The sequence below is a fragment of the Kogia breviceps genome, chromosome 1 (assembly GCF_026419965.1).
Source record: "Kogia breviceps isolate mKogBre1 chromosome 1, mKogBre1 haplotype 1, whole genome shotgun sequence".
In the NCBI taxonomy this organism is placed as follows: Eukaryota; Metazoa; Chordata; class Mammalia; order Artiodactyla; family Physeteridae; genus Kogia; species Kogia breviceps.
In genome coordinates this window covers 16,279,644-16,305,117 of record NC_081310.1, presented here as the reverse complement: position 1 = coordinate 16,305,117, position 25,474 = coordinate 16,279,644, and the positions used below count along the sequence as shown (strand labels likewise).

The 25,474-nt window shown below is 37.9% G+C and overlaps 1 long non-coding RNA gene across 1 annotated transcript in view; it reads left to right on the top strand.

The window, feature by feature from the left end:
• LOC131755439 (uncharacterized) overlaps nucleotides 1-16,718 on the top strand; it is a 54,276-nt gene extending 37,558 nt beyond the window's left edge. The window contains exon 4 of the long non-coding RNA XR_010839398.1: nucleotides 16,683-16,718. This is a non-coding gene — a long non-coding RNA (uncharacterized lncRNA). The remainder of the gene's footprint in view (nucleotides 1-16,682) is intronic.
• The last annotated feature ends 8,756 nt before the right edge of the window (nucleotides 16,719-25,474 follow it).

Sequence of the window (25,474 nt, the reverse complement as noted above, 5' to 3'; positions counted from 1 at the left end):
ATTGTCCTTTTATTCACTTTTAAAGTTTTTTATTTAATTTCGAATTTATTTTATTATTTACATATGCATAGGTTTTAAGCGCTCAATCCAATGCCATTTGACAAAAGCATACAGCAATATGACCACCACCTCAATCAAGCTATGGAACAATTCAGTTATCACTTACACTTTCTCATGCCTCTTTCTAGTCAGCTGCCCAGTTGTTTTGAATTCTGTCACCATAACTTAGTTTTGCTTGTTTTAGAGCATCATGCACATGTAATTATATGGGGGACATACTTCTTTTGCTTGTCACATTATTTTTGAGCTATACAGTATTCAAGATTTTGCTCCTATCAGTAGCTTGTTCCTCTTTATGGCCGTGTTCACACTCCATTGTGTGAGTACCTCACAACTGTTTATCCATTCACCTGTTGATGAATGTTTGGGTTGTTTCTAGCTGTTTACTATTATTAAGTAAGCCATGAACATTTTAAAATATTTTTTGAAGACAGTTTTATTACTATTGACTAAATATCCAAGAGTAGCACTGCTGGGTCATTATAATACTTGTATCTTTAACTTGAGGAGAAACTGCCAATATATTCACTTCTGATGTAGTTGTCAACGGACCTGCATCTACTCCCTTCATCATAAAAAGATAAAAGGATATAATGGATACTATTCAATGCAAACTATAATGTGCGGTTGTTTAGAATTTTAATTGTGATTTTCTTCTGTCTGTAGATGTAGAAATTTTCTCTTTGGTGTTTTGACAGAAAGGTCCCCTTCTTATTCCATATCAACAGATTACCACTTTTATTTCGGGTTTAGGTAAATGTGGACTTGTTTTTTGGGATTTTGTTTGTTAGAGAAAATAAGGGAAAAAACATAAATACAAATTATCAAATTAAGATGAATAATATAGAAGAGGCTACCTGTTATTTTGTCAAATGTATATCTCTTTTTACATTAATGAAATTTCTATGTAATCAAGCTATGTAGATGGCAGTAATTTTGGTCATTAAGATCTGTAGTCAGCAGCAAATAAGCACATTTTACTATTAATCCTCGTTACTTCTAACTTTTTATGGAGCATTTCGTTAATTATAGTACAAAAATTTTGAGAACATCTGTGAACTATAGAAATATCCTTGACCTTTGATCTTGTGAAAAGAAATTTATTACAGTTTGACTCTATCAGCTGAGAATACATTCCTGTTTACATAGAACCTTTATCTTTAAGCTAATTGTATATAATTATGGTGTCTCGGAAGAAACTAACAATTTTGAGTCAAATAAAATGGTCTGGAGGCACTTTATTTTAACTTTACTTAATGATTTGCCACCTCTTTTTGATGATCTAGAGCTTCATTGCCCAGTAAGGTAGCCACTGACTACATGTGGTTACTGAGCACTTGAAGTGTGGCTAATCAGGATGGAGACTTAGTACCAAAGATAAAAAATCTCATTAATCATTGGTATATTGATTATGTATTGAAATGATAATACTTGGGATATGTGGGTTAAATAAAATATGATATTAAAATGAATTTCACCTGCTTCTTTTTCTTCTTTTCAACATGGCTATTGGAAAATTTTAAGTTACATATGTGGCTCTCATTTTATTTCTATCAGACAGAGTTCATCAAGATGTATATTCTCCTGCTATAGAAAATATAAAGCAAGTATCTCTACATGCTAAGTATCTGTTTTCATGGATATGAACTGAGAGTGGTTTCAATAGGTAACTGATCCACAAAGTCCCCTAAAATGGAGCTCTGATGAGTAAGAGAATGACTACAGGGAGAAATCTTAGCTCGCCCGAAGTACCGAAGCTCTGTAGATGGCAGAAGACCAATTCTCCCCAGCGACTTGATAGACCCTCCCCCTGCTGAAGTTCCAGATTGTTGAAAGGCATTTATACCAGTTTTTATGAGGATGGATTGAGGGTGAATGGATAAAATGAATGGCATTCCATCCTGGGTCCTCTATTTTCATTTCAAACCTTGATGATCACCATTCTGCCTATGCGTCATTTGCATCTATCCTCATGCAGTCTCAACACAGAAGACAAGGATGAACTCAAGTGAAGAACTAACCTACCCTGAGGCAACTAGAGACTTCAAGTTTGAAAGTAAAACTCCACTGAATTTTTGTTCATGTCCTGTGCATAACTTAAGAATGCAGTAGAGAATTGAAGCATAGGTCCATCCCTAAAAAAGAATAAACAAACAAAAAAAATAATTTGTAGACAAATGACTGAATGACCCAAATTAAGCATTTAATTTGAGGCATTCGTAGAATTCCCCCCTGTGTGTTTGGATGCTACCAAAAGGCAGGCTGTATGGGGTAATGGAAACATGAATGTTTGGGGAAAAGACCAAGGAAGGTTCTCTGGCTTCTGGGAAAATTCCTATCTACCTCAGGAGTACTTCGGGCATGGTCCTCATTGATAACTTCTAGAAGTGAGTCTATAGAGGGTATAATTGAAAGAGTTATAAAAGAGAAAGAAAACAATTTCACCCTATTGACAAAAGGACTACAACCTTAATTTGCTCACCTGCGTGTAGGATGCTACATCAAATGGAAATCTACCTGCCACCCCTCTAAGTTACTCTGTTTAGAAAGACCTCTGCTTGCTTAGACTTCCTTCTATAAATGTAATGCTTGCTGAAATGTCAAATTGAGACTTAGACTACCTATACACATTTTACCCACCAAATAGAAGCTATCTGTGCCTCCCCAAACAAGCTCTATCAATGCTTTTGAATCATGTTATGTTTTCGTAACAGCAAACGATTCACTGATGTGTGAAAAGACCAGCAAATCGGCAAGTTGCTTGTTCTGTGTAAGCCCAATGAGCTGATGTATTTGAGTAATTAGACTGGAGGTGCAGCTGTTTGGTGCCATGAAATTTCTAGTCCTTGGTGAGACAGAGATCCAGGAACTGTTATTTCTTATTGAAGAAATGTTCATGAACGTGACACCGAATTTCTGAACGATGCTCTCCAGAGCTCTTTGTATATCCTTATCAATCATAGTTTATATGAATAACCATTGAATTATCAGAGACGTAGGCAGTCTTCTTTAAGTATAAAAAGGCACTATGATACAGCATTCAAGAGCAAAGATGCTGGAGCCAACCTGGGCTCTGCTACCTACAAGCTGAACGTCCCTAGGTACCATCTGTGCCTATTTCTTCATCTTTAAAATGGAATAATAATAGCACTTAATTCATGGAGTTATTCTGAAAATTAATGAATTAATAATTTTAAAATGCCTTGAAAAGTGCTTGACATATCTAAGCTGTTAATTATTACATATTTTGTATTGCAGTTGAGGAAGTCTCACTAGTTCAATGGAAGTTACGGATGCATCAGTTTAGGAAGATGTCACCTAAGGTTCTATGGCCTTGGATGGACTTAGTCACAAAGAACTGAAGCTGATTTCCTATCGCCTTTCAACAAACTGCTAAAGATGAGTTCTATCTCTTCTCCATGGGAAAGCATTTTGAAGCAGGGACCTAGAGGCAATGGAGCCCCTTCTACTTACCAACTACACATTTTTCTTTTATGTGAGATAATTATGTAAAAAACTGTGCAAGCTAGCCATCCACTGGCATCCATTTCTGCAACCCAAGCTTTTAGCACAATCTTTCGCACAGAGCTAAGACACCCAATAAATAATCATAATCACATCCACAGTTGCTATGGACTGAATGTTTGTCTTCCCCCAAATTCATATATTGAAGCTCTAATCCCCAATTGATGGAATTTGGAGGTGGCGCCTTTGGGAGATAATTAGTTTTCGATGAGGTCATGAAGGTGGGAACCTCGTGATGGGAGTAGTGCACTTATAAGAAGAGGAAGAGAACAACGCCCTCTCCTCACCATGTGAGGATACAGCAAGAAGTCTGCAAACCAGGAAGAAAGCACTTACCAAACACCGAATCTGCCCTTGACCTTGGACTCCCCAGCCTCCAGAACTGTGAGAAATAAATGTTTGTTGTTTAAGCCACTCTGTCTATGGTATTTTGTTATAGTAGACCAAACTGACTATGACAAGAGCTAACATTTGTTAAGCATTTATTCTTGCCAGACACTATTCTAAACATTCTATATATATTAATTTTTAATCCTCATAATTCCATGAAATATATACTATCATTATCTTATTACCCATGTTGAAGATGGATGCCAAGGCACAAAGAGTTTCTATACCTAAGATCACCCAGCTAGAGAATGGTCACACTGATATTAAGACATGAGCATTCTGGTGTGGAGCCTGCACTTTCAATCCCTACATTATACTGCAATAAATATCTTCTAAATGAATGAATCAATGCACACTCAGGACACGATTTTTCATCACAATTTTATTGTTAATGTTTCCTTCAAATAAAGAGCAAAGGTTTCCCTGGAGGAAAAATTTGAAACAATACTGAGATATGATAGAACAAATATGCATAAAGTATGGGTTCAACACATACAGGCAGTTTTGAACAACATTCACCACGACTCCAGGAAAGGGTGAATATGAAGTATGTGGTAATTCAGTCCAGGGACCAAGGGGCAGGGAAATGGAAGCATTACCTTGGAGAATGGCTCATGATCTAGAGAGTTAGGATAGTAGACCTTACATGCATCAAATCAGGCTCCAGACTTCCAGGGACCTCTTACACCTAAGATACCTAAGGCACGTGACCTAACAGCTTTCAACTTCAGTTTCTTCCTCTGAAAAATGGGGATAATATTAATCCTACCTCTTGGGGTTGTTGTGAGAACTGAATGAATTGGATGTGTGTGCAAAGCAAGGAATACAGTGTCTGACCCACAGCGAGTCCTCAGTAAGTGTCTGGTGTGTTGTTAGAGCCGGGGCTCTAAATCTCATCTCTGTAAACTCCTGAGAGATTTGTTGAGTTGTTTTGGCCTCTTGTTTCTGGTTTTCTCTCTGGAGAACTGTTAGCGTTCCCTTGTGATTTACTCAGGCTTGCAGAAGAGGTTTACTAAAAACACAGATGCTCCTGATAAGGCAGACTTTGTCGGTCATGGGTTTCTTTCTCAGAGCAGGGAGACTTTTCTCCAGCTTTATCTTGGCTTGGATCAAGTTGCTTCAACAGACCAGCATCTCTCTTTCAATCCAAATCTACTTGCCTACAGGCTATAAATCAGCTTTGGAAAACATGTTTTTCTACAAGTCCAGACTAAAAAAATAGACCTGATTTCCTCAGAGTGCCTGCAGTGCCTCCCTCTGAGACAAAGCCAGGTTGATTTGTTTTTTCCAGAGCAACATGAGTGCCATTAGTGCAATTGTATCAATAAACTAATTTTGTCAACAAACATTCCCAGCCAGGGACTTGGGCACTGATAAGATACAAGCCAAATGTGTATTTAATCATTAGGTCTATATTTTAATTTTTATTTATTTAACATCTTTATTGGAGTATAATTGCTTTACAATGGTGTGTTAGTTTCTGCTTTATAACAAAGTAAATCAGCTATGCGTAAACATATATCCCCATATCTCCTCCCTCTTGTGTCTCCCTCCCACCCTCCCTATCCCACCCTCCCTATCCCACTCCTCTAGGTGGTCACAAGCACCAAGCTGATCCCCCTGTGCTATGCGGCTGCTTCCCACTAGCTATCTAGTTTACATTTGGTAGTGTATATATGTCCATGCCACTCTCTCACTTCGTCCCAGTTTACACTTCCCCCTCCCTGTGTCCTCAAGTCCATTCTCTATGTCTGTGTCTTTATTCGTCTCCTGCCCCTAGGTTCTTCAGAACCACTTTTTTTTTTTAGATTCCATATACATGTGTTAGCATACGATACTTGTTTTTCTCTTTCTGACTTACCTCATTCTGTATGACAGACTCTAGGTCCATCCACCTCACTAAAAATAGCTAAATTTTATTTCTTTTTATGGCTGAGTAATATTCCATTGCATTTATGTGCTACATCTTCTTTATCCATTCATCTGTTGATGGACACTTAGGTTGCTTCCATGTCCTGGCTATTGTAAGTAGAGCTGCAATGAACATTGTGGTACATGAATCTTTTTGAATTATGGTTTTCTCAGGGTATTTGCCCAGTAGTGGGATTGCTGGGTCATATGGTAATTCTATTTTTAGTTTTTTAAGGAACCTCCATACTGTTCTCCATAGCAGCTGTATCAATTTACATTCCCACCAACAGTGCAAGAGGGTTCCCTTTTCTCCACACCCTCTCCAGCATTTATTGCTTGTAGATTTTTTGATGATGGCCATTCTGACTGGTGTGAGATGATACCTCATGGTAGTTTTCATTTGGATTTCTCTAATAATTAGTGATGTTGAGCATCCTTTCATGTGTTTGTTGACAATCTGTCTATCTTCTTTGGAGAAATGTCTAATTAGGTCTTCTGCCCATTTTTGTATTGGGTTGTTTGTTTTTTTGATATTGAGCTGCATGAGCTGCTTGTATATTTTGGAGATTAATCCTTTGTCAGTTTCTTTGTTTGCAAATATTTTCTCCCATTCTGTGGTTGTCTTTTCATCCTGTTTATGATTTCCTTCGCTGTGCAAAAGCTTTTAAGTTTAATTAGGTACCATTTGTTTATTTTTGTTTTTATTTCCATTGCTCTAGGAGGTGGGTCAAAAAGGATCTTGCTGTGATTTATGTCACAGAGTGTTCTGCCTATGTTTTCCTCTAAGACTTTTATAGTGTCTGGCCTTACATTTAGGTCTTTAATCCATTTTGAGTTTATTTTTGTGTATGGTGTTAGGGAATGTTCTAATTTCATTCTTTAACATATAGCTATTCAGTTTTCCCAGCACCAGTTATTGAAGGGGCTGTCTTTTCTCCATTGTATATTCTTCCCTCCCTTATTAAAAGTAAGGTGACCATATGTGCATGGGTTTATCTCTGGGCTTTCTATCCTGTTCCATCGATCTATATCTCTGTTTTTGTGCCAGTACCGTACTGTCTTGATTACTCTAGCATTGTACTATAGTCTGAAGTCAGGGAGTCTGATTCCTCCAGCTCTGTTTTTCTTCCTCAAGATTGCTTTGGCTATTCAGGGTCTTCTGTGTTCCCATACAAATTGTGAAACCTTTGTTCTAGTTCTGTGAAAAATGCCATTGGTAATTTGATAGGGATTGCATTGAATCTGTAGAGTGCTTTGGGTAGTATTGTGATTTTCACAATGTTGATTCTTCTGATCCAAGAACATGGTATATCTCCCCATCGTTTTTATCAACTTTAATTTCTTTCAGCAGTGTCTTATAGTTTTCTGCATAGAGGTCTTTTGTCTCTTTAGGTAGGTTTATTCCTAGGTATTTTATTCTTTTTGTTGCAATGGTAAATGGGAGTGTTTCTTTAATTTCTCTTTCAGATTTTTCATCATTCGTGTATAGGAATGCAAGAGATTTCTGTGCATCAATTTTGTATGCTGCTCCTCTACCAGATTCATTGATTAGCTCTAGTAGCTTTCTGGTAGCATCTTTAGGATTCTCTATGTATAGTATTATGTCATCTGCAAACAGTGAGAGTTTTACTTCTTCTTTTCCTATTTGGATTCCTTTTATTTCTTTTTCTTCTGTGATTGCTGTGGCTAAAACTTCCAAAACTATGTTGAATAATAGTAGTGAGAGTCAGCAACCTTGTATTGTTCCTGATCTTAGAGGAAATGGTTTCAATTTTTCACCATTGAGGACAATGTTGGCTGTGAGTTTGTCATATATAGCCTTTATTATGTTGAGGTTGGTTCTCTCTATGCCTACTTTCTGGAGGGTTTTTATCATAAATAGGTGTTGAATTTTGTCAGAAGCTTTTTCTGCATCTATTGAGATGATCATATGGGGGTTTTTTGTTTATGTTTTTGTTTTTGTTTTTTGCGGTATGCGGGCCTCTCACTGTTGTGGCCTCTCCCGTTGTGGAGCACAGGCTCCGGACACACAGGCTCAGTGGCCATGGATCACAGGCCTAGCCACTCCGTGGCATGTGGGATCTTCTGGAACCGGGGCACGAACCTATGTCCCCTGCATCAACAGGCAGACTCTCAACCACTGCGGCACCAGGGAAGCCCGTTCATATGGTTTTTATGCTTCAATTTGTTAATATGGTGTATCACATTGATTGATTTGCATACTTTGAAGAATCCTTGCATTCCTGGGATAAACCCCACTTGATCATGGTATATGATCCTTTTCATGTGCTGTTGGATTATGTTTGCTAGTATTTTGTTGAGGATTTTTGCATCTATGTTCATCAGTGTTATTGCCCTGTAGTTTTCTTTTTCTGTGACATCTTTGTCTGGTTTTGGTATCAGGGTGATGGTGGCCTCATAGAATGTGTTTGGGAGTGCCCTCCCTCTGCAATATTTTGGAAGAGTTTGAGAGGGATAAGTGTTAGCTCTTCTCTAAATATTTAATAGAATTCGCCTGTGAAGCCATCTAGTCCTGGACTTTTGTTTGTTGGAAGATTTTTAATCACAGTTTCAATTTCAGTGCTTGTGATTGGTCTGTTTATATTTCCTATTTCTTCCTGGTTCAGTCTTGGAAGGTTGTGCTTTTCTAAGAATTTGTCCATTTCTTCTAGGTTGTCCATTTTATTGGCATATGGTTGCTTGTAGTAATCTCTCATGGTCCTTTCTATTTGTGCAGTGTCAATTGTTACCTCTCCTTTTACATTTCTAATTCTGTTGATTTGAGTCTTCTCCCTTTTTTTTTTTCTTGATGAATCTGGCTAATGGTTCATCAATTTTATCTTCTCAAAGAACCATCTTGTAGTTTTATTGATCTTTGCTATCATTTCCTTCATTTTTTTCATTTATTTCTGATCTGATCTTTATGATTTCTTCTGCTAACTTTGGGGTTCTTTTGTTCTTCTATCTCTAAGTGCTTTAGGTGTAAGTTTAGGTTGTTTATTTGAGATTTTTCTTGTTTCTTGAGGTAGGATGGTATTGCTATAAACTTCCCTCTGAGAGCTGCTTTTGTTGCATCCCATAGTTTTGGGGTCATTGTGTTTTCCTTGTCATTTGTCTCTAGGTATTTTTTTATTTCCTCTTTGATTTCTTCAGTGAGATCTCTTGCTTATTTAGTAGTGTATTGTTTAGCCTCTATGTGTTTGTATTTTTTACAGTTTTTTCCTATAATTGATATCTAGTCTCATAGCATTGTGGTCAGAAAAGATACTTGATACGATTTCAATTTTCTTAAGTTTACCAAGGCTTGATTTGTGACCCAAAATGTGATCTATCCTGGAGTATGTTCCATGAGCAATTGAGAAGAAAGTGTATTCTGTTGTTTTTGGATGGAATGTCCTATAAATATCAATTAAGTCCATCTTGTTTAATGTGTCATTTAAAGCTTGTGTTTCCTTATTTATTTTCATTTTGGATGATCTGTCCATTGGTGAAAGTGGGATGTTAAAGTCCCCTACTATGATTGTGTTACTGTTGATTTCCCCTTTTATGGCTCTTAGCATTTGCCTTATGTATCAAGGTGCTCCTATGTTGGGTGCATAAATATTTACAGTTGTTATATCTTCTTCTTGGATTGATCCCTTGATCATTTTGTAGTGTCCTTCTTTGTCTCTTGTAATCGTTTTTATTTTAAAATCTATTTTGTCTGATATGAGAATTGCTACCTCAGCTTTCTTTTGATTTCTATTTGCATGGAATATCTTTTTCCATCCCCTCACTTTCAGTTTGTATGTGTCCCTGGGTCTGAAGTGGGTCTCTTAGAGACAGCATATATACGAGTTGTGTTTTTGTATCCATTTAGCCAGTCTGTCTTTTGGTGGGAGAATTTAACCCATTTACATTTATGGTAATTATTGATATGTATGTTCCTATTACACTTTTCTTAATTGTTTTGGGTTTGTTTTTGTAGGTCTCTTCCTTCTCTTGTGTTTCCTGTGTAGAGAAGTTCCTTTAGCATTTGTTGTAAAGCTGGTTTGGTGGTGCTGAGTTCTCTTAGCTTTTCCTTGTCTGTAAAGTTTTTAATTTCTCCATTGAATCTGAATGAGATCCTTGCTGGGTAGAGTAATCTTGGTTGTAGGTTTTTCCCTTTCATCACTTTTAATATGTCCTGCCACTCCCTTCTGTCTTACAGAGTTTTTTGTGAAAGATCAGCTGTTAACCTTATGGAGATTCCCTTGTATGTTATTTGTTGCTTTTCCTTTCCTGCTTTAATATTTTTTCTTTGTATTTAATTTTTGATAGTTTAATTAATATGTGTCTTGGAGTGTTTCTCCTTGGATTTATCCTGTATGGGACTCTGTGTTTCCTGGACTTGATTGACTATTTCCTTTCCCATAATTAGGGAAGTTTTCAACTATAATCTCTTCAAATATTTTCTCAGTCCCTTTCTTTTTCTCTTCTTTTTCTAGGACCCCTATAATTAGAATGTTGGTGCATTTAATGTTGTCCCAGAGCTCTCTGAGACTGTCCTCAATTCTTTTCATTCTTTTTTCTTTATTCTGCTCTGTGGTAGTTATTTCCACTATTTTATCTTCCAGGTCACTTACCCATTCTTCTGCCTCAGTTATTCTGCTATTGATTCCTTCTAGAGAATTGTTAATTTTATTTATTGTGTTGTTCATCATTGTTTGTTTGCTCTTTAGTTGTTCTAGGTCCTTGTTAAACATTTCTTGTATTTTCTCCGTTATGTTTCCAAGATTTTGGATCATCTTTACTATCATTACTCTGAATTCCTTTTCAAGTAGACTGAGTATTTTCTCTTCATTTGTTAGGTCTGGTGGGTTTTTACTTTGTTCCTTCATCTGCTGTGTGTTTTTCTGTCTTCTCATTTTGCTTAACTTACTGTGTTTGGGGACTCCTTTTCACAGGCTGCATGTTCATAGTTCCCATTGTTTTTGTTGTCTGCCCCCAGTCGGTAAGGTTGGTTCAGTGGGTTGTGTAGGCTTCCTGGTGGAGGGGACTGGTGCCTGTGTTCTGGTGAATGAGGCTGGATCTAGTTTTTCTTGTAGGCAGGACCATGTCTGGTGGTGTGTTTTGGGGTGTCTATGAACTTATTTTGATTTTAGGCAGCCTCTCTGCTAATGGGTGGGGTTGTGTTCTTGTCTTGCTAGCTGTTTTGCATAGGATGTCCAGCACTGTAGCTTGCTGGTCATTGAGTGGAGCCGGATCTTAGCATTGAGATGGAGTTCTCTGGGAGAGCTCTTGTCAGTTGATATTATGTGAGGCCAGGAGGTCTCTGGTGGTCCAGTGTTGTGAACTCAGCTCTTCCACCTCCGAGGCTCAGGCCTGACACCCAGCCAGAGCACCAAGACCCTGTTAGCCACACAGCTCAGAAGAAAAGGGAGATGGGGCTTCCCTGGTGGCGCAGTGGTTGAGAATCCGCCTGCCGATGCAGGGGACACGAGTTCGTGTCCCGGTCCGGGAAGATCCCACATGCCACAGAGCGGCTGGGCCCGTGAGCCATGGCCACTGAGCCTGTGCGTCCGGAGCCTGCGCTCCGCAATGGGAGACGCCACAACAGTGAGAGGCCCGTGTACCAGAAAAAAAAAAAAAAAAAAAAAAAGAAGAAGAAGAAAAGGGAGGAAAAAAAGAAAGAAAAAATAAATTTTAAAAATTAAAAAAGAAGACAGCAACAAAACCAATAAACAAATCCACCAATGATAACAAGCGCTAAAAACTATACTAAGATAAACATAAAAATCAGAAACTAGTCATTTGCATACAGCAAACCCCAAGTCCACAGTTGCTCCCAAAGTCCACCACCTGAATTTTGGGATGTTCATTGACTATTCAGGTATTCCACAGATGCAGGGTACATCAAGGTGATTGTGGAGATTTAATCCGCTGTTCCTGAGGCTCCTGGGAGAGATTTCCCTTCCTCTTCTTTGTTCGCACAGCTCCCGGCGTTCAGCTTTGGATTTGGCCCCGCCTCTGCCTGTAGGTCACCTGAGGGCGTCTGTTCCCGCCCAGACAGGACAGGGTTAAAGGAGCTCTGATTCGGGGGCTCTGGATCACTCAGGCCGCGGGAGGGAGGGGTACGGAATGCAGGGCAAACCTGCAGCGGCAGAGGCCAGCATGATGTTGCAGCAGCCCGAGGCGCGCCATGCGTTCTCCTGGGGAAGCTGTCCCTGGATCACAGGACCCTGGCAGCAGCGGGCCGCACAGGCTCCCGGGAGGGGAGGTGTGCATAGTGACCTGTGCTCGCACACAGGCTTCTTGGTGGCGGCAGCAGCAGCCTTAGCATCTCATACCCGTCTCTGGTGTCCGCGCCCACAGCCGCGGCTCGTGCCCGTTTCTGGAGCTCATTTAGGCGGTGCTCTGAATCCCCTCTCCTCGTGCACCCCAAAACAATGGTCTCTTGCCTCTTCGGCAGCTCCAGACCTTTTCCCGGACTCCCTCCAGGCCAGCCATGGCGCACTAGCCCCCTTCAGGCTGTGTTCACACCACCAACCCCAGTCCTCTCTCTGGGATCCGACCTCCGAAGCCCGAGCCTCAGCTCCCAGCCCCCGCCCGCCCCGGCGGGTGAGCAGACAAGCCTCTCGGGCTGGTGAGCGCTGATCGGCACCGATCCTCCGTGCAGGAGTCTCTCCGCTTTGCCCTCCGCACCCCTGTTGCTGTGCTCTCCTCCGAGGCTCTGAAGCCCCCCGCGCAGCCACCCACAGTCTCTGCCCGCGAAGGGGCTTCTAGTGTGTGGGAACCTTTCCTCCTTCACGGCTCCCTCCCACTGGTGCAGGTCCCATCCCTATTCTTTTGTCTCTGTTTATTCTTTTCTCTTTTGCTCTACCCAGGTACGTGGGGAGTTTCTTGTCTTTTGGGGGGTCTGAGGTCTTCTGCCAGCGTTCAGTAGGTGTTCTGTAGGAGTTATTCCACATGTAGATGTATTTCTGATATATTTGTGTGAAGGAAAGTGATCTCCACATCTTAATCCTCTGCCATCTTGAAGGTCCTCCTAGGTCTCTATTTTTAGTTTTCAGTATGACATCTATAAATTGAAGATGTTTATTAAATTTAATATGACAGTTTTTCTGTTAAAGTCTGATGATTGATTTGATTTGTATATATGGTTTAGAGTTCCAAATAAAATTGCAGCTACTTTTTAATGTGAATATTGGGATTGATTAAATAAATTATAATACATCCATACAATGGAATATGCTACAGCCACTAATACAACAGTCTTGGAAATATGTTTATAGACATGTAAAGACGTTTACAGTATGTTCTTAAGTGAAAAAAAGGATAAATTGCAAAACTATTTACAGCATAGTCCCAGAATTTCAGAAATATATCAAAATGTCTAGGCACCAAAGTATTAATGATTATTAATTTTAAATGGTAGGAAAAGGGAAGTTTTATTTTTTTGTGTTTTTTTACATTTTTATTTTGGTGTGTTCATTTTATGCAATGAAAACATCATATATGAAAGATGTTCATATATGTGAATCAAGCTATAATACACAAATACAATGAATACTGTAGTTAGCCATTGATAATTTTAATTATTTATCAACATTTAGCTGATATATTTATTTGTGAACATTTTGTTCTATTTTAAAAGTATGAATTAATCATTCAACACGTATTGCAATTTCTTGGGTACCTAGTACTTGTGAGGTGCTAATTGTGTGATATTAAATCTTTCAGGGTAGATATTATTGCAACATTTTTTGATGTGGAACCTGAATTCATAGAAATTAAATAACTTGCACAAGTCCACATAGCTAGTAAATAACAGAGCAAGAATTCATGCCTAAATCTCATTCTACCATTGAAAGCTGCCTCTCAAAATGAGGGCCAGAGGAATCAAATGATTTCTCCACTCTCTTTTTGCTAACACATTTCAAATCTCTGATTTGAACATGGGTCTTGCTGACTCCAAAGCCCAAGCTTTCACTACCACACTGCTCAGTCTTCATGTTTGCTGATGTCTATTGGGAGGTGTGATTCATTGGGGGCAATTAATATACAATCTACAGAACTAAAGCGGCGTCAGAGAAAAGTAATTTAAACGATTGAGGAAATGAGATGGGACAAAATTATTGGTCATAAGAAAATTGTCCAAATTTCACCTCTGAAAAGGAACATGAAGGCAATAATATAGATAAATAAGTCTGAACATTTTCATCAAAGCCAGAAATTCTGTAGAGAAGCCACCATTTGAAACTAAATCTAAATACATTTCAAGAAACTTTTTTAAAATTATGATTTACAACTTCACTTATCTCATAATTAATGTTTGGGATTCAGTAGTTTATAAGGAAGTACTGGCATAAAATAAAAACTGAACAAGAAAGAATGTAAACAAATTTATTTATGTTAGAACCATAAATTATGGATTTGGGATAGGCAATGGTTTTCAAAAAAATCATCAAAATCACTTTGGGGAACTTTGAAGTATATATGTCTTAGGCTCCATACACAGGGATTTTACTAAGAAGGGAGAGTGCTTTTTCTCAAAAGATGGTCTTGTGCTAAAAACGCCCAAATTTCTTCCTCCTTTAATTTTCTAAAATGCTATAATTCTTCAGAAGAATACTAGACCCTCGATACTGTGTAAAAGCATAAAACTTTGTCATAAGAGGGACCTGGTTTCACGTCTTGGTTTATTTGCCTACTAGCTGTGTAAATTTGGACAAGTAATGCATTCTTTCCAAGCAACTCCCTGCAGTATCCCTGTTCTTCATCTGGAAAGCGGGGATAAAAATACCAATTCCATAAGAGGTTTTATAAGTTTTTATAAAGGATGAAAGGAAACAAACCATATAAATTCCTTATCATGGGCCTTATATATAGTAAGAGCTCAATAAATGGTAACAATTATCACTGTCACTGAAAATTTGTCTTTAGTGTTCCTGTTGGTGACATACTACTTGAATAGTTTTGGCTGAGTATGACACCTCCTGTTCCTATGATTTTGCAGATTTGAAATTGATAAGAAAAGCAAGATGATTTATTATGTATGTAATATAATCTATTGCCTTGTGCTTGAAACTTCACTGAAGTAGAGCTCTCTGTACATAATTGGAAGGTAGCTAACAACACACAAGAAAATAATGATGGTAAAGATAATTATTGTTATTGACTGAGCTCCCACTATGTTCCAAGGACTATTCCAGGTATTTTATGTACAACACTCTATTAGACATCTGTTCTTATTTTTAATTTACAGATGAAGAAACTGAAGCTTGAAGAGTTTGCTTGCCCATAACTGGCTTATAAGAAGAGCCAGTATTCTAACCTTCTGCTATCTGAGTCAGATATGGACTGGATAAATCTAAAGATAGGAATCCTATGTTAATTATTATTTTTGTCTCCTCAAGTTTTTATTGTGAGAATGAGAAAGTGAATGAAAAATAATGAAGATAATGGGGTAGAAAATGTTTAGGATATGAGCAACAAGATTTCTAACCTATTATTAAATTAAAACACACACACACACACAAAACCTTTCCAAGCAAAATTGGTGGTCTTCGGAAGAAACAGATGGAGTAATTTGGAATTGTTCAGTTTTGAAATTGCCATCACTAAGAGATTTTTTTATCTTTTTCTCTCAAATAGCCATACTTTTCTAAGGGCTTGCTTATTCTTTTTTATTTTTAATTTCAATTTTTTGATAAATTTTATTGGAGAAAAAAGGCAGATGAGGAAATAGAAAGTAACTGGGCGATAGACGGTGGGGTGCAAAGGCTACTTTAATTGTGTGGCCAGGGAAAGCTTTTCTGAGTTGATGACCTTAAGGCTGAGAAAGACAGTCATGAAAATACCCAGGGAAAAGGCTGGGGGCAGGGGAGTAGCAAACGCTAAGACAAATGAGCCAGGAGGCCTGTCTGACAGGGCTTGCTTATTCTTACAGCTCATTGGTCAGCATTACTAATGTCTTAATGGAGAAGTTTAGGAAATGACACAATAAAGGGGGTTATGGTGGTGAGGAAGAGATTGTAATTTTTGGTAATTTTCTATTTGTATTCCTTCTCCAGGCTTTTAGGTGAGCCATTAGCTTTGTCCAAGGAGATGACTGCTATTTGTAACCCTACTTTTTTTTTTAATGCTGTTTTGTATTTTTTATTCTATTTTATATACATATACATATATATATATTTTTTAACTAGGTCTTTCTTTCTTTCTTTCTTTTTCTTGGCCATGCAGCATGCAGGATCTTAATTCCCCAACCAGAGATCGAACCCATGCCCCCTGTATTGGGAGCATGGAATCTTAACCACTGGACTGCCAGGGAAGTCCCTGTAACCCTACTTTGTCAATGAACTTACCTTCAACTGAAAAAGTGAGCAGCATTTTCCTTCTTTAATACAGCTGTAGGAGGGTCTCCCTGGTTTACTTGCCTCTGGCTGTTTCTTTTGCTATATCCTCACCTAATAAGATTTATTTGAGTTGAATGTTCATATTACCCTTGCCTAAACCAACTTTCTTCCCTCCTTTCAGCTTTCCTGCTGTGGAGACGTCCTATTCATGCCAGTTTTATGATTTGGGGGAGGAGTTTTTCTTTTTAAGTCTCTTTTACCCTCTGAAGGTCTCCAGAGGGTAGAGCAAAGACTGCTGATACTGGCCGTGTATCTCAGTTGGAATGAAAAGCTAAGGATGGGCTGCAAAGGGGAGATATTCTACTTGTCTGTGATTTCACACGACCCATTTCTGTCCTTTGCTGAACAGGAAGGAAGCCTCCCAATGCTATCAGATCAACAGATACACATTTTTTTGTTTGTTTTTTTGTTTTTTTCCAGACCAAACGCTCACTGGAGGGGAGTGATATACTGACCAAAGACATCCCCAAACACGAAGCTGTCCTGCTGGGATTGTCCTGCCAGAGGTCGTTTTCCTTCCTGCCATCTCAAATACTCCCAACCTCAAAGCAAAGAGCCCCTCTGCACAAAGGTTGAGATTGCGTCCCAGCTGTGGCCGTAACAGGGACATCGATCCTCATCTGTTCCCCACCACTGAATTCTCTACTACGGGTGAGAAACAAGCGATGCAGCCTCCGCTACCAGCGAGACCGGCGGGACCTGGCTTTTAGAAGTAAGATTGAATGGCTATTAGAAGGGGTGACGGCTATAACCTAACACTGTACAGAGAGACCAAGGTAATGAAGTAACACAGGATCGTAGAATGTGGAGATCTGGAAGGCTCTTTAGACATCATTCCGGCCAACCCCTTTGCTTTACAGGTGAAGAAACCCAGAACCAAAGAGGTTAATTGACTTATCCAAGGTCATCGTGTGAATTATTGTCCTTTGGTTGTTCAGGTCACCCTTAAACAAAAATTTTTTTCCCCAAGGTTTCGAAGAGTTCAGAGTTCAGAGTCCATCAGCTTTAATAGTTTAAATGCTTCCCTTTAGAACTCGTTCATTGGCAGTGCATCATGGGAACCTATCATGAACATGCCCCACATGTTATAGGTGATTAAAAAAGGGGAAAGAGGTTTCTGCTCCTAACATCTTACAATTGAATTGGAAACTTAAGAAATATAAATAGCAAGAGGAAAAATGAAATTCTTATGTATGTAAAAAAAAAGTGAAATCCTTGATGTATGAGTATAAATGCTGTGCATAAAAGAGAATTCTATGGAGTAGGTGTCCTATGCTTTATCTTAAAGAAACTAAAGACCATGTGTTTGTATTAATATTTAGAGCCATTAATTTACTATTGGGATTATAAAGTAAAAGTGATAAATAACAATTTATATTTTGTGTTCTATAATGTCCACGTATAAAGTTTCCTGGGCATTTCAGCAGCCACCAACATCACTGAAAATATGTTTATGGCCCACGAAAAAATTCCATTTGAATCTTGGCTCTTTGAAACATAGCTTCCTCTCTTCATCCTTATTTCCTCATTTCTAGTGTAAAGTGGTCAGATTAGATGATCTTTAAGGTTCTTACAAATTTCTACTCTCCTTGATTAGTGAGTGACTAAAAACAAAAGGCAAAATAGTGCAGATGTTCTAGTAGGTTTACATTTGCATCTGAGAAAAGTCCTGAAGTACCTCAATAGTTTTAAATTATTTTTTGAGTGGTGAAATATCACTGAAAATTTTCTATGAAATTCTCCCAGTAAAATAACTGGTTTTAGATTTCTGCATTGTTGATCTTGTAGTTCCAGGACAGATTTGGGATAATTATTGTGATTTCCACTCGGTAGAGCAATATTTATGATCAGAACAATCAAACTCAAATTATACAGGTACAACAGTTTAACAAATGTGACACATATTTTATAATTCATATCAAACTGATGAGTCCCTTTGGTCTACCCATCAAAGTAATTGTCAGAGGTAAATAGGCACTCATTTTCCATGTGAACTTTTCCATGTTGCTGCTGGAAAACCGTTTCTAAGGGTATAATAGCAATAGCTGCCCCTGAAAGCCTCGAGCCCCAAATGATCCTTTCAATGGTTCTTGTAAATGGCACAACTCGAGTTTATGGGTGCCAGGTCCCAGTGTTTCAGATACATAGAAACAGCCTTTGCCAATGCAGCTTTAGCCAGTAAGAAGAGCTAATATTGATACTTACTGAGTGCTAACTATGACTATACTGACTGTTTTGCATATATTATCTTATTTAATACTCCCAATAATCTGAAGACGCAGGTACTGTTATTATCCCCATTATACAGATAAAGAAACTGAACATTAGAAGGTTAAATAGTTTGCCTAGAATACATCTAGAAAACAGTAAAGCTGAGATCTGAAGCCAGATGTACTGACCTCACGGACAATACGCTGATCACTATACAGTATTACCACATGGCTTGCAATAGTCTAGAAGACGAATGATTTTTAAGTTGCTCTGATAAATACCCTTTATGTGGAAAATGATGGGTGTGCAGCGTGCGTAGTGTGTATGATGGTGGTGGAGGTTAGAGGTGCAGGGATCATTAATTTTTATTGACTTTAGTTAATTGCATTTAATTCGAATCTTTCAAGGATTTTGGCCAACTGCACATTGTGCCTGTCCGGGTCTGCAGTATCGCTGACAGCAGAGATGTGGGTACCAGGCTACGTAGGCATCCTTCCTCCAGAACCTTCACCGGCAGACACGAGCATGCATCATCCAAGCCCGGTCTGAACAGCAAGTTCAGAAGCCATCTCATTATTTAAATTTCTGACCTGCAGTGTTCTACGACATACTGTGCAGAACCCCGCGCTTTAGGATCTGTGGAATATCAACACATTTCCCAGCCTAAATCTAAAGCAATGGTGCTTAATAATTTATATGAACGCATCTCCCCCTTCTCCATGTGGTTAAAGATAATGAAATAGAGAACCGCGCTCTCCGAGAATGTTACAGGCCAATTTACGATTCTAATTCTCCGTTTGGTCATCTAATATATACTCTTTTATTTTAGCAGCTTTCTGCCTTTAGCAGGTATTTCTTGAAAGCAATTCCTACTTGCTTTACTGTTCCGTAAATGTTTGGCTTGAAAGAAAAGAAAATGTGTCCTTCAAACAAGTGTGTTTCTTTCAGGGCTACTTCCGTATGTGAATTTCTCCGTGGCGACTACGCAGTGTTATCTGTTATCATCTTCTCAGCGTTCAATTCATTACCCCTGTTCATTATTCAATTTGTTGGGCTTTGAGCACCTGAATAATTGAAAGCTATGCAAGTATTATAAATTATAGTGTCCACGTTCATAATCCCCACTTTAGAGTTTATAGCTTCACTGTAAAAATTCACTGTGTTGGAACCTTACACACAAGGTCTTATACTGAAAACAAATTAACTTATAAATACATGTTTTTCTTCCCTAAACTCAATATTTATCAAATCTTACATTTTTCCAGTTACGATTTTTAGGGCTTTTACTGCCACAGCAAGACCAGTGAAAAAGAACGTTTTACATGTTCATTCATTCTTTTTTGTAACAAATATTTATGGCGTGACTGTACCTTTGACAGTGTGAGGCTGGCGCTAGGTCAGCCTATTCTCTTTGAGAAGAATGAGAGAGAAAGCAGGCTTTGCAGCCCTTTAAGTTATGGCCTCCACCTCCTGATGGCACTCCCAAATCAAAACAAACCAAAAAACCCCCAAACCAAATCCTCAGCAGCCCTTCCTCTGTAGTCTCTGGCCCTGGGTTCTTCCTGGTCCACCTAGGGCCCTGAGGACTGGAAGATTCTGTAGCCTCCTTGAGGCAGGTAGCCCAGTTCTTTGCTCTGCAAATAAATATGGGAATAAATTTTTTCAATGAGAGTAAGAAAGAAAGAAGAGAAGATGGGTGAAGTTTAAGAGACTGATGACCCAGCTAGTAAGTGCCTGAGCTGGAAGGCAGGCTGCAGACTCAAGTCTCGTGGATGCCAGTCTAGTGTGGCTTTTAATTTCATCAGCACTGCCTCTGCATTGCTAGATTGGTTGATTGATTGGCTTTACCATAATAAAAATAGCTTTACTGGTTTTTTTTTTTTCTCCATAATTATACCATCAATACCCACCCTTGTCTTTGTAAAAGCTGAAACAATGGATTAAGGTAGAAAGTTGAAAGTGAAAATCACCTGGAAACAAATTTGATTGGCATTAGTTCAACAAGTATTTCTGAAGCACTTATTCTGTACCACTTGGGCCTTGGTAAATAGGGATAACTATTACAGATGTGGTTCCTGCCCTTAGCATAAAATTGGTGAAAGATACAAAAAATAAGAAAGCAAATGAGTGTATATTATTTTTATGACGGCTGAGAGCAGAGAATCATGATGGCAAATCAACAGGGAAGATACTACTTACGTCAAGCTATTAGAAATGATCTCTCCTGGGAAGCGGTATTATAGAGTATGGCCTTCCAAACTATTCTGTGGCTCTGTTTACGCATTTTTATTTTTGACAAAAACAAGATCATATATGCATATTGTTTTGCAACTTGCCTTTTCAATATAACCGTGTTAATCTTCCATGTAAATAAGTATAGATTGAGTGTATTATATTGTGTGAATATATCATAATTTAAGAAAATCAATCTTCTATTGATGAATATTGATTTTTTTTTTTTGCTTTCATATGCATTGCAAGGATGGACTTCCTTTAAAATACCCCTTGGGGCATGTTTACCATTATTTCTTAGCATAAATATATGGGAACAGAATTCCTGAGTCAACGAGTATACACTCTAAAAGTTTTGATACATGTTGTCAAAATACTATATGAAAACTTGTACCAATGTATACTCCCTGGAGCATCATGTTCACATAGGAGACAGAAGAGAAGAATGATTTGAGAGGGCAGCTTTGGAGTTAGATTGCCTGGGTACAAGTCTCAGGTCCTGCACATGTGAACTGTGTCTGACTTTCGACAAGTTGTGACACCCACCCAATATCTCAGTTTTCTCATCTAGATGTGGGCATAATAACTTATGGGATTGTTGTGAAGATTAAATGAGATAACTCGTGTTCATCATTTAACAAAGTGCATGGCACATAATACATGCTCAATAAAAAATGTGAGGTATTACCATTATTTACCCTGTGCACTTGTGAGTACTGGCTATTACCATTTTTATAAATTTTTAACATATTTGAATTATAAAAATTATAATTATACCATGCTCATGGTAAAGAATGTCTCCAACCACATGGAAGGATATTGACGTAATCACTCCTCCTCCAACTGCTCTTCCACTTCCCAGAGAGAACCACTTACAACTTTTAAAATTGCCACTATGACTGAGTTAAATGCCTACATCTGACAGTCACAAATGTCGATTTTTAGACAAAATCTCCAGATAGAGCACTATAAAAGAAGAGGATTTCACTCCTCTCCTATGTCTACCTGATTTTTGTCAGTTTATTTTCCAGTTCTTTGATTTCCCAGTTCATCTAAAAATAGTATTTCAAATGGAGTGCAACATTTACACTTCTGTATTCATATTTGCCTCCATAAAATCCATTAAATTCGATAAACCTGTTACTGCAGTGGAGCATCCAGCAATTGTAGTCTATAGTCAGTCTGGTTTGGTGGGACAGTCCTGGTTTACATTTTTTGTTCCAGTATAGTTTTTAATAGTGCCTGTGTTTGCTTTTAAAACTATGTTACTTGGATGATAACTTAGGTGTTCGCCCAATTTATAGAAAGAACTTGAGCAGCCTTTTGAGATTGCTGGCAAATGGGGGGTGTTTGATGGCTTCCTGGCCACTGTGTCATCATATTTTACTGAGTGGCTAAAGAGAGTGTGTTGCCTTTGCTTTTTAAAGTTTCATATCGATTCTTGTGGGCTCTGGGGTTCATGCCCCTTTGCCATGTTTGATTGAAATGGTGCCCCTCATGTCAACATAACATTTCTATTCAGGGCACTGTTTTCCTTAACAATTTTGAGATGGCAAAGAGAAAAAGAATCTAATTAAGATATTTATCCCACGGTAGATTAACTACTATCTTGTTAATGTTATTTTCTTATTCCTTTAACAACTATGTCAGATTTACAGAAAGGTGAAGAGAATGATAACAATTTTTAAAAATCTCACGTTCTCAACATCCAGCTTAAAAAGTAAAACATCACCGATACCTTTGGCTTCCCCAGTGTTCCGTGTTCCTGTGTACTTTTCTTTTTTTTTTTTTTTAACATCTTTATTGGAGTATAACTGTTTTACAATAGTGTGTTAGTTTTTCCTTTACAACAAAGTGAATCAGTTATACATATACATATGTTCCCATATCTCTTCCCTCTTGCATCATACTCTTCTTGACTGCAATATCCTTTTCTTACCCCAAGGCAACCACTGCACTGAATGTAATGTTTCTCATTTCCATGCATTTAAAAACATAATTTCAATGTGTAGTGTATAATAAAATAGACAGTATTGCTTTCATGCTTTAAAACTTTATATAAATGATGTACAATTTAGTTTTTTTTTTTTTTCTCTCAACATCCTATTTGGGAGAGTCTCCTTAGTAACCTGTATAGGGATAGTTGATACGTTTTCACTAGTCTACAATATTGCCTCCTATGAATATACCACTATTTACCCATTCTACTTTTCTTTGTTCTTACAAACTGTGTTCTGCAGCTCGTCATTGAATATTCTTGACCCAAAGTGTAAAAAACAGATTGCCATCCAAACGGTTGTGACCATTCGTATTCCCACCAGCAGTGAAGAAAAGATTTAAGACCACTGTAAAACTATTTATCTAACTCAGGAAATCGGGCAACGAGCTAAGTATTATACATCGATTGCAAATAAGGTACTTGTCCTAGACGTTGAAGATAGATACGAAGATATACAAGAGAGTCTGAGTAGAATCTATATGCACAGTGAAATTCTTTGCAGACACATACCTACTACATGCCATGTACTGCCCTAGGCAGTAGGAATACCGAAGTGATGAGGAAGGTAAGAGTTGGTCAGAAAGGTTAAGAACAGAGGTGGAGAGGAATCAGACAACATCTCGGGAGAGACCTGAATACTCCCTTTCTGCTTCCTCCTTCTGCACCTTATGTACAGTGGAGATTATACACCACATTGCTGAATTTTCCAATTTGCTAAGGAAGACAACTCAGAAATGAAAATATTTCATAAATGTTAATAGATGGCTTGGTGATGCAAAGATTTTATTATTGTTGTTGGTAAATTCCAATACCTGAGGCAAAATATATACTTAAGTAAATAGGCTTTTCACAATTCTAAACGCACTTGAGAAAATTACAGCTTTCTGTGTATAGACTTTGGTTTGCTCGAGAACAAGCATTGTTATAAGAAGATATAAAAGCTACTTATTTTTTATGGGACTTCTGCATAAATCTTATATCTATAACATGATCTAGCGACATAAATTTTAGCAGCTCGTTTCTGTTTCACCTGCTGTGGAACCAGTGCTATCCTACAGCAATATCCAGGGGTGGAATTGAGCTATTTGCTGGGGTCATAAATAAGTAAGGATGTCATGGCTGTTTTCATTTGACTGAGCAGTAATGGAGTTAATTATACTATCTGTCTTTGTTTTTGATCTGTGTTTCCAAAGTCATCTAAGCTTTGGGAAGTTCTCCTATTTTAACTCTTCCCTTTTCTGATTGGATTTCATAGGCTTTGGGATTTCACAGCTATTGATTACTACTCCCTTTTAATTTCCACCTTTCATTCACAACTGTGCAGATGATGTTTCATATGGACTCTTCTTCAAGAAATAAGAGAACTGGCATTATTTGGTACTTGATATGTAACTTTTAATTTGAGCATTTTGTACAAGTTATCTCTGGAGAAGGACGGATTTTAGCCTAATTTTCTAGTTGAGACAGACTCAAGAGAAGTAAGTAACTTCTGAAGTGTGAGCTAGCAAGCCAGCGAGATAGCAATGGATTTAAAATTTTCTTGTGTATTTTTGCTGAGATTAGGAAAAATTGTTGAAATGAAAAAGGATTTCCATGATTTTTTCTGCCAGGCTATTACTTATCAAGTTGGGAGAGACAAAGCAGATAAATACACATATACATACAAATATGTAAGTAGTTGGAGACCTCAGATTAATTTTTCATCTTTATTGATATTATTTATCTTAACTACATAATCTGAAATACTTGGATTACTTAATCACTGTAGATACTTTAGCTTTAATTAATTATCCTTTTAATGTTTTGTTTATTTATATATTCTCTCATTTGATTGGCAACTAAGCTCCCAAAGAAGAAAACTGAGGGGAAAATTATTTTCACATTTTATTCAATACATATAACAATACATATTAAAATATTTTCAAATAAGGAGCTTTTTAATTTTTTGCTTTTATAAATTGCTGGACAGTTTAGATATCAGATACATAGGAAAGCAGCACATGCTATTCTCAAATATATACATACACGCATGTATACATACATAATATACATTGATATAATAAAATGAATTTCTACTCTTATGGTTTAATTTTATTTAAACTGTGATCTTGCTTTTTAATCGATCTAACTCTTCTTTGGTAAGGTTCCCTCGGTAATGAACAGCTTCATACAATAGCTTTCTGATCCATCTTACAAGTTTGAATTGTTTTCCAAATGATTTAAACAATCTCTAGCCGCTTATTTTTATTTAAATTAAAAGTAAAGAGATGCTGACATAAAATTATTTTATCTTGTCTTTCGTCTCCTGCACAAATGACTTTTACTATTAATCATGGTATTTCTATGATCGCCATCATTTTTTTTTTTTCCCTTTTTGGCCACGGGTCATGCAGGTTCTCAGTTCGATCCCTGACCAGAGATCAAACCCGTGCCCCCTGTAGCGGAAACACTCAGTCTTAACCACTGGACCGCCAGGGAGGTCCCTCACCATCATTTTTATGACGAACTTACGAGTCAGTTATTTTTAACATGAAAAGAAGTAGGTTAAATGCCAGAGAAATACACTAAAAATGGTGCTGAGAGTCATGGAGGGATTTTGTTGAAATGCAGGTGAGAAGTTGAGTAGGAATCAACTATGAGGCATAAAAAGATGTTTTCATTTTTGGCCTGAGATTTTCCGTAAGGAATTCATATAATTATTCTTGTTGACAGGAGTGTGGAGAGGCTGGGGTAGGATTAGTTGTCAAGGATTTTCAACAGACCTGCAGAG